The sequence below is a fragment of the Neovison vison genome, chromosome 7 (genome assembly GCF_020171115.1).
Source record: "Neovison vison isolate M4711 chromosome 7, ASM_NN_V1, whole genome shotgun sequence".
NCBI classification, from domain to species: Eukaryota; Metazoa; Chordata; class Mammalia; order Carnivora; family Mustelidae; genus Neogale; species Neogale vison.
The window spans coordinates 197919688-197928824 of record NC_058097.1 but is presented as its reverse complement, the minus strand read 5'-3'; the positions used below and the strand labels follow the sequence as shown (position 1 = coordinate 197928824).

Genomic DNA, 9137 nt, shown 5'->3' with positions numbered 1-9137 from the left:
TGTTTGGAGTTTCCAAACCCAGAAGATGCCTGCAGTGTTCTCCTGCTGCTCCTCCTGGAAGAGGAAGGAGGGGGTCTCCTGGATCTGCCACTTGTTGGGACCCTGCTCAAAGAGCAGTGGCCCAACTGTACCTCGGACGATGGTTTAAGGTAGCCCAGAGCTGAGAGCCCACTCCTCAGCTCCACCTCTGTAGCCAGCTTCCTCACCCCAGTACCTGGGAGCTCTGCCACACTCAGGCACCCCTGGTCTTTCTGTGACCTTGCAGGTCCTGAGAACACACTATCTCCATGAGGGCTCTGCTCCCTGCTTAGCCTCTGGAGTGATACCCCAGTGGAGCAGACTTCTAAAAGTTTCAATTTTGTGCTCCACTGCTCTATGGCTCGCCAGGAGCCAGCCCCTCCACCAAGGTCTCTCTTCCCATATACCACCTCAGATTCCTCTACATGTCCAACCTTCCAGAAACTGCTCGCTTTTCTGTTCCTAGAATTGTGGCTCTTCTCTTCAATCTCCTGTGAGTTTTTTGGTGTTCAGAATGGCTTGATAACTATCAAGCTGAACTCCTGGGACCTGAGGATATTTAGGTGTCCACTTCTCCACCATCTTGCTCCTCCTCTCTGGAATTGATATCTTAAAGAAGGGCTGTAAGCCATGAGAAGGCATGGTAGTACCTTACATAAATATTACTACATAAGAGAAGTCAACCTAAAGAGCTGTGTATTGTATTATTACAACTCTATGACATCCTGGGAATAAAAAATTATGGAGACAATTAAAAATCATCGGCTTTCATGGGTTGGGGAAGAAAGAAGGATGTATATCCAGAGTGCAGAGCATTTTCAGGCTGGCGACACTACTGTGTATGAGACTATGATGTCAGATACCTTTCATTATCTATCTGTCAAAACCCATCAAATGTACGACCTGAGTGAAATCTAAGATAAAGTACTGACCCTGAGTGATAAGGTTGTGTCAGGATAGGTTCACCATTTTGAGAAAGGTACCATAAACTATGGCATGTTGATAGTGTGGGAGGCTGTGCACGTGTGGAGGTGAGGGACAAATTGGGACTCTGTATATTCTGCTTGATTTTTCTGTGAACTGAACACTTCTCTAAAACAATAAAGGTTATTAAAAAAGGAATCCACCTTGTTAAAACATTCTCTTTCAGCAAGAAAACAATCAGAAAAAAAGAATCAATGGAATTGCCACCACAAATAGATAGTTGACAAAGCAAGAAAATCTAAAGTGATCTACTGAAAAAAGTATTAGAACTGATAAAAGTTCATTATGTAGCTGAATATAAGATCAGCATGTAAACATCAATGACTTTCCTATAAACCAGCTAAAACTAATCAACATCATTGAAAAAAGATGCATTTGGGAACAGAATGATAGCAGCAACAAAAATATGTTGGAATAAACTAAGTAGAAATATGCAAAACATTAAGTATCATATCATGAAATATTACCTACAAATGTAAAAGGGAATCTCTTCTTTTGCTTAAATCATATGTTTTACTAAATAATTTATTTTTTGAGAATGGAATCTTAAAAAATAGAGGCACACACTTTGTTCCTGAAGGAAATAGTAGAACATTTAAGTATGTCTACTCTTCTCAAACTATTTTACAAATCCAATCCAGCCCACATCAGAATCCTCACCGGGCAATTTTACACTGTGTGTTGAATTCTGAAGTGCTGGGTATTTCAAAGTAGAATGTATTCATTCATTGAGCAGTGTGAGCAGTGTGTAAGGACCCAACTTTAGGGTCTGATTACGGGTTCAAGCTCAGCTGTTGTACTTTCTACTTGTGGGCACATCAGCAAGATGCTGACCCTCTTAGCCTGGTGCCTCATCTGCAAAATAAAGTGATAACAACAGTGCCTACCTCATAGGATTTACGTTAGGATAAATTAATTACTACAAGAAAAATTCTCAGCTCAGTATCTGGCAGTAATTTATGTTGTCATGCTTAGATAATAATAAGGAAAATATACAAGTAAAATAATAAGGAAAATATACAAGTAAAAAAATACAAGTAAAATACAAAGAGAATGAATCAGCTCACTGCCAAGTCAAATCTCAAACTGAATGTAACTGACTCCACCAATGAGGAATGTTCATTATCCTAAACGCTAACAAAGTGTGCTTCAGAATTTGGCTTTGGATCCTTTCAGATTTCTCTCATGTTTAAATGGGGTTTCTTTCAGTTAAAATTGTTCCCACAGTACTTTTCAGTCACTTAATTTATTGTATATAATCACATTGAAATATCTGCATGATAATTAAATTCCTAAACACCGAGTACTGGAACTAAAGGTGTAGGAGAGTGGTGTTTGGGGATAGGTGGTAGTTATCCCCAAGACACAGTCTCTGGGTTCCTATTCACAGCAGAAGACACTGGCCGTATGTGTCCTTTTGGGTGAGATTGATCTCAATGTGGTTTTAATTTGAATCTCCCTGATAACTAGTGATGATGAACATTTTTTCATGTGTCTGATAGTCATTTGTATGTCTTCATTGGAGAAGTGTCTGTTCATCTCTTCTGCCCCTTTTTTTAGATGATTGTCTGTTTTGTGTGTGTTGAGTTTGAGGAATTCTTTATGGATCCTGGATATCAACCTTTTGTCTATACTGTCATTTGCAAATATCTTCTCCCATTCCGTGGGTTGCCTCCTTGTTTTCTTGACTGTTTCCTTTGCCGTGAAGAAGCTTTTGATCTTGATGAAGTCCCAAAAGTTCATCTTTGCTTTAGTTTCCTTTGCCTTTGAAGACATATCTTGAAAGAAGTTGCTGTGGCTGATATCGAAGAGATTACTGCCTATATTCTCCTCTAGGATTCTGATGGATTCCTGTCTCATGTTGAGGTCTTTTACCCATTTTGAGTTTATCCTTGTGTATGGTGTAAGAGAATGGTCCAGTTTCATTCTTCTACATATAGCTGTCCAGTTCTCCCAGCACCATTTATTGAAGAGACTGTCTTTTTTCCACTGTATATTTTTTCCCATTTTGTCGAAGATTATTTGCCCTTTGAGTTGAGGGTCCATATCTGGGCTCTCGACTCTGTTACACTGGTCCATGTGTCTGTTTTTATGCCAGTACCATGCTGTCTTGGTGATCAAAGCTTTGTAGTAACGCTTGAAATCAGGTAGCGTGATGCCCCCTGTTTTATTTTTGTTTTTCAACATTTCCTTGACAATTCGGGGTCTCTTCTGATTCCATAAAAATTTTACGATTATTTGCTCCAGCTCTTTGAAAAATACCGTGGAATTTTGATCGGAATGGCATTAAAAGTATAGATTGCTCTAGGCAGTATAGACATTTTAACAATGTTTATTCTTCTGATCCAAGAGCCTGGAATGGTCTTCCATCTTTTTGTGTCTTCTTCAATTTCTTTCATGAGTGTTTTGTAGTTCCTCGAGTACAGATCCTTTACCTCTTTGGTTAGGTTTATTCCCAGGTATCTTATGATTCTTGGTGCTATAGTAAATGGAATCTATTCTCTAATTTCCCTTTCTGTATTTTCATTGTTAGTGTATAAGAAAGCCACTGATTTCTGTACATTGACTTTGTATCCTGCCACGTTGCTGAATTGCTGAATGAGTTCTAGTAGTTTGGGGGTGGAGTCCTTTGAGTTTTCCATATAAAGAATCATGTCATCTGCTTGACTTCTTCATTGCCAATTTGGATACCTTTTATTTCTCTTTGTTGTCTGATTGCTGTTGCTAGGACTTCTAATACTATGTTGAACAAGAGTGGTGAGAGTGGGCTGCCTAGTGCAATCTATACGTTTAATGTCTTTCCGATCAAAATTCCACCGATATTTTTCAAAGAGCTGGAGCAAATAATCCTAAAATTTGTATGGAATCAGAAGAGACCCCGAATCACTAAGGAAATGTTGAAAAACAAAAATAAAACTGGGGACATCACGTTACCTGGTTTCAAGCTTTACTACAAAGCTTTGATCACCAAGACAGCATGGTACTGGCATAAACAGGCAGAATTATCATGTTCCACATGTAAACCCTGAAAATACTTATTGTGAAAGGTCACAAGGAAATGGACACAAGGTAACAAGGTCAGCTAGCAGTTTTTGAACTTCTTCACACAAGCAGGTGTGCTGGTCCATCCCCGAGGTACATTCTTCTCAGTATAAGTATTTTCAGGGTTTACATGCGGAACATGAATAATTCTGCCTCATTTTGACAATAAATGATATTAATGTATATATAAAACTAAAAAGGGCCTTAGTCAGTTCTTTTTTTTTTTTAATATTTTATTTATTTATTTGACAGAGAGAGATCACAAGTAGGCAGAGAGGCAGGCAGAGAGAGAGAGGAGGAAGCAGGCTCCCCTCTGAGCAGAGAGCCCGATGCGGGACTCGATCCCAGGACCCTGAGATCATGACCTGAGCCGAAGGCAGCGGCTTAACCCACTGAGCCACCCAGGCGCCCCCTTATTCAGTTCTTTAAGAGATGACGTATTGCGTGGAGCACTGGGTGTGGTGCATAAACTATGAATCTTGGAACATTGAAAAAACAAACTAAAATTTAAAAAATGAGAGATGTATTATCAATAACATTTTATATCATGGATTTAAGAAGTATCAAAAGTTGAAATATATCTGTCTTTTTTTAAATTTATTTTTTATTTATGTTCAGCATAACAGTATTCATTATTTTTGTACCACTCCCAGTGCTCCATGCAATCCGTGCCCTCTATAATACCCACCACCTGGTTTCCCCCAACCTCCCACCCCTCGTCCCTTCAAACCCCTCAGATTGTTTTTTCAGAGTCCATAGTCTCTCATGGTTCACCTCCCCTTCCAATTTGCCCCAACTCCCTTCTCCTCTCTAACTCCCCATGTCCTCCATGCTATTTGTGGAAATTTATCTGTCTTTATTCAAAGCTGCAAGCATCTTTGATGGCATCCAAATCCCCACTCTGCCTTATCTTACACACTTTATAATACTCATTTTATCTCTTCCCTTGTCCTTGTGCACTGTTGAGCCTCTGAGATTTTTGCCCTGGGGCCCCTCAGGGTAATGTGTGAGCTGACCAAGCCATCTACTACCCCCACCCATCATCTGCCAGCAACTCTCATACACCTAACACATGCTCAGACTCTTGCTATAAGCTGTGACCTCTAAAAGAATCCCATAACATGGAAAAGACCAGGGTATCAGAGATTATTTCCTTCACCTTGTTTGCCAACTCTTGCCATAACACAATGGTACTAAATCTCTTTCCTATTTCATACATAGGGAATAGAATGAAGAAAAAATTTAGGAATGCTTGGTTTGCTCCAGAATTTTCCATAGCAGTTTCTCATGTGCACTGACCTACTTGTGCATTTCATAATGCTGGGAATCCAGTCCAGGTGGCATTTCAGACACAACGTGGTGTTTGAAGACCCTTCATTCAACTGCACATTGACTTCATATACCATCACCCATCACTGGGATCCTCCCATGACCCAGCTGTAATCATGTACTCTCCTGGTGTGACCCTTCCTTCCTGGAAAGACAGAAGTTTGTTTATCCCATTTTGCATCAGCAAAACAATTGTTAGCTTTGTATTTGAAACTAATTAGGAATTTAAAGGAACTATGCAATGGTATACACCCTAGAAGAACACATGTTCCAGTTTACCCAGATCCACCTATTATGGGTGAGTTACTCTATTTGCTCCCAAACAACAGCCTCTTTGTGGAAATTCTGTTAAAAAAAAAAAAAGAATAAGAAACTGTCTCAACTTATGAGATGAATTTTCCCACAGAATTACAATATCTTAAACATCAAATTACAACCACATATCATACCCCAATCCCAGAGCTCTGGCAAGGTCATTCTCAAACCAAGGCACATTATACACTAAATAAATCACATGTAACAAGTCTACTGTGGCCTAAAGCCCTCTCTTTGATACAACAAGCATACAGGCTACATTAAAAGGAGCTGGGAAGCTCTGCACCTATGAAATTGTCATAAGCCCAGGAGATTTCCATGAAGGATTCCAGCAATTTTCTTCTGCCATGAGAAGAAAACACTTGAATGTCAAGGACTCTTTTCACCCCAAGCTTCTTTTAAGTCATGGCTGCCAGACCAATGTGGAACTTTGTCACAATTCATGTGTTCTATCTGAGTAGCAGATGTTACATAGAGCAATTCCAGAGGGGCTGCCTTGTAGTTCTCAAGGTCAGGTAACAAGGTCAGCTAACAATTCTTGAACTTCTTCACACAAGCAGGTGTGCTGGTCCATCCCTGAGGTACATTCTTCTCAGTATAAGTCAGCCCATATGACTGAGAACATGTGAATGAGAACCTTGAGGACAACAAGTCACAATCTCATCACAGGTTCCTCCCAAACAGGGGGAGTTTGAGTCCTCTGCAAACACTTAAGGACATGGCACTCAGATGTCACTTAGGATGGCAAAAATAAGCAGATTTTCTCCATCTTTAGCTTAGGGGCAGGAAACTAGTTACCCAGTGGCATCAACAACAGGTTGAGTAAAGTTGTTTCTGAATTTTGGAAGCACTGCATGAAGAAGGAGGCCAAATAACCTCAGGACTTGTGAGGTATGCCAGGAAATTGGTGAACTAAAACTCTGTAGGATTCTCAAGACTATTTACTTAGCTGACCTTTGTATTTTTCTTATCACAAAGACTGTTCTTCTTGAATAGTCTTTTTTTGTTTTGTTTTCAGCATAACAGTATTCATTATTTTTGCACCACACCCAGTGCTCCATGCAATCTGTGCCCTCTATAATACCCACCACCTGGTACCCCGACCTCCCACCCACCCCCTTCAAAACCCTCAGATTGTTTTTCAGAGTCCATAGTCTCTCATGGTTCACCTCTCCTTCCAATTTCCCCCAACTCCCTTCTCCTCTCTAACTCCCCATGTCCTCCATGCTATTTGTTATGAATAGTCTTTTGTAGTGAAATGGATAGTAAAAGTAATCTCTGCCCTGTGGGTATTGATCCTATCTAATCTCCATTAGCTCTAATATTTATGTACCCATAGCTTTAGCATATTCCTCAAATCTCTCCTTGTAGATTTGCCACTCTGGGAATAAGACATAAGACATAAGGGGACTTTTCCTTCTTTTATTTTTACTTTGAAATAGTTTTATTAGCTCACAAGACCTTTGTATATTAAAAAAAAAATACCCCAAACACTATGCAGTATTAAATCACGATTACATTTTTTTTTTTACCAACTCATACTACCCTGAATATACATCTTTTAAAGAAAAACAAAATCCTACAGAACTGAATTTGGAAATGACATCATGACTAAAACTATGACAAAATAAGATAATTCTTTATAACATTAATTCATTGCACAAAGCTGCCAGATATTTTCATAAGCATAACCACAACCATTGCACAGAGTGCAAATGGACACAATTTCAATGTTACACATTTAGTTGAAGTCCGTGTACCTCCACCTAAGCAACTCTGACACTTCTGGCAAAAAATTTTGGTGTCGTTTAACTTTCACCAGGCAACCGACTCACAATCCAGTTACTCTTGTTCTCCTTAAAAAACAGACACATCCTTCTGTTGTCAAAGCGTACAAGAGTCATTGTCACCTTTGCTTAAAGAAATTAACTCCTCTCTATTCCTCAGGCAGATATTCTTGATCCACAGGTTCACACTACATGGGGTTGTTCTTGTGCTGTAGCCCAAATCCTTCATCAGCTTAGTGGGTACTGTCCTCAGGTGCAGCAGAACAGGGGGCAGAGACCCCTGGTGATTTTGCACACATGCTTTGATGTTGCAGGCACTTTACACCTCAATGGATTTAAGGGCTCTGGTAAAATAGACTACACACTGGGCCAGAAGCACCTCACATTCAGACATGCCTATAAAATGACAGTCTTGGTGGGCAACAACTGCTTGTGTTGATGCAGAAGGGTGTGCCAGACCTATGTCCTCACTGGCAAACCTCACAACCTCCTTGCCACGTACAACCAGCCCTCTCCTCCTTCAAGCATACACACAAGCCAGTAGAGAGAGGCACTCTGGTTTGAGCCCTGCATCCACTTATGAGGTGCAGAGATGCAGTTGTAATGCTCTTTCTTCTCCTGTTCGGTCATATAAAATATGAGATTGTTGGAGGCCTTCCTTTGTGTCATTTTCAGTGATCAGAACTCTACTGAGAGAATAGTGGTTTTTTTGTTTGTTTTTTGTGTTTTTTTAATTTATTTTTTATTTATTTGCAGCATAACAGTATTCATTATTTTTGCACCACACCCAGTGCTCCATGCAATCCGTGCCCTCTATAATACCCACCACCTGGTACCCCAACCTCCCACCCCCCCGCCACTTGCCCACTCTTTTTACAGAACATCTTCCTAGAGTTTAACCTGGCCAGCACTGCCAGCTGTAGTCCATTCAATCCAGCTAGAGCATCCCTGTTGCTAAGATAAACCGGAGAGTCTATTGCTTTATCTCCTGTGAACACAGCTGTCTTTGAACTGCTGTTACTTTTCTGGCTCAGAGGGTCAGTGGGATGGCTGGAGTCTAGGATGTGGATTCCCAGATTAAACCATCACCAATGACTCTATGGGAAGCTTCTCAAGAGTGATAGCACAATGGGACGCCTGGGTGGCGCAGTTGGTTGGACGACTGCCTTCGGCTCAGGGCGTGATCCTGGAGTCCCGGGATCGAGTCCCACATCGGGCTCCCAGCTCCATGGGGAGTCTGCTTCGCTCTCTGACCTTCTCCTCGCTCATGCTCTCTCTCACTGTCTCTCTCTCAAATAAATAAATAAATAAATAATCTTTAAAAAAAAAAAAAAAAAAAGAGTGATAGCACAACAGCAGTTTAGGGAGAACAGCATTGACCTGGAAGGAAAGGTTTTCCATGGTTGCCCCAATCGGAGTGATCATCCCACATTCCACATGAAGAAGGAAAGTATGCTGCTGAGATTTATTGAATCGATGAATCTCATCAATAAAAAGGATGGTTTTCCTTTTGAAAAAGCTCTTTTTATTTTGAGCTTGTTTTATGATGTTTCACACATCATTTGTCTTGGCATTTGTTGTAGACAATGTCACAAATCTTATGCTATGTTTCTTGCTGTTTTTGGCTATGATGTGAGGCAGAATGGTCTTGGAGTAGTCCAT

General features: G+C 40.4%; 1 pseudogene; it reads right to left on the bottom strand.

Moving 5' to 3' along the window:
* Positions 1-7594: 7594 nt before the first annotated feature.
* On the bottom strand, positions 7595-9137 carry LOC122913690 (annotated as a pseudogene).